The following is a 1077-nucleotide window of genomic DNA, read 5'->3' as shown; positions in this document are numbered from 1 at the left end:
TTCAGGTTTTCTTCCTTTCTTCCGTCTTTCTCTCTTCGTAATTTCGTGTCCGACCTGCGTCGTCCGAAGTCGGGGTGAAGATCGAAGAAAAAACGCCAAAAATAACAACTCGTCAGCCACGCACACCGCGTTCGAATGTCTAACGGTCCAACTTGGATTTTCGAAGATCGCCGAATCCGAGGGACGATAAATAATAATAATAATAATAATAATGGTAATAAATAATAATGTTAATAATAATAATAATGATATGATGATTATAACGATAATTATTATAGATAGGTAAATAGAAACACAGGTCTCCTCTCGAAAATCGGAACTTCCTGATATTACTTACATATTTCGGTCGATCCAAATGTGGGAATCTCGTCGTCGTCGGAGCAAGCAGCGCGGTAGGTGGGGTGAAATTCTGGATTTTCCACCGCCGCCGGCGGTCGAAAAATGTGCGACGCGGGAGATCGCCAGTCCGTCTAGTAGTCTCTCTTGTCGTTAGAGCGTGACGTGGTGGTTGTTGTGGGATTTCCCGTTAGTTCGGTCCGACGTCGGTCGTCAGAGGGTAAGTGCATACGGAAACGAAACGCATCGCGTTTTGATGTTCATATTCGTGCATCGGAATGTTAAAAGCAATATATTTTACACCAACGATCACACCTAAACACCACGGCAACGGCCATACCACGTTGAAAAGCACCGGTTCTCGTCCGATCACCGAAGTTAAGCAACGTCGGGCGCGGTCAGTACTTGGATGGGTGACCGCTTGGGAACACCGCGTGCCGTTGCCCCCCAACACTTTTTGTTTTTTTTTGAAATCCATAGCAACCACCGAACCGATTTGTTTTTCGTGCAGGTATTCGGAAACATGCACAGACCCGTATAATGTAGATTCATAGCTTTAAGTACTAGATAATTAAGAAAACAATTTTTTTTGTCGATTAATTGTAAACAATTGCAGAATAAAAACTCGTCAAACGGTAAAGGTTGTCGTTCGATCACCGAAGGTAAGCCACGCGGGCAGCGGTCAGCACTTGGACGGGTGACCGGTTCATTATATTCCTTCCGTGAGTTTAACAAAGATAA

General features: G+C 44.3%; 1 non-coding gene across 1 annotated transcript; it reads left to right on the top strand.

Moving 5' to 3' along the window:
* The first annotated feature begins 662 nt into the window (after positions 1–662).
* On the top strand, positions 663–782 carry LOC138141092 (5S ribosomal RNA). The gene has a single exon (XR_011162983.1). It is a non-coding gene; the product is annotated as a 5S ribosomal RNA (ribosomal RNA).
* Positions 783–1077: the final 295 nt, after the last annotated feature.

This window comes from Tenebrio molitor, unplaced genomic scaffold (genome assembly GCF_963966145.1).
Source record: "Tenebrio molitor unplaced genomic scaffold, icTenMoli1.1 SCAFFOLD_896, whole genome shotgun sequence".
In the NCBI taxonomy this organism is placed as follows: domain Eukaryota; kingdom Metazoa; phylum Arthropoda; class Insecta; order Coleoptera; family Tenebrionidae; genus Tenebrio; species Tenebrio molitor.
Note: the sequence above shows the minus strand (reverse complement) of the source record. Positions and strands in the feature narration are given on the sequence as shown.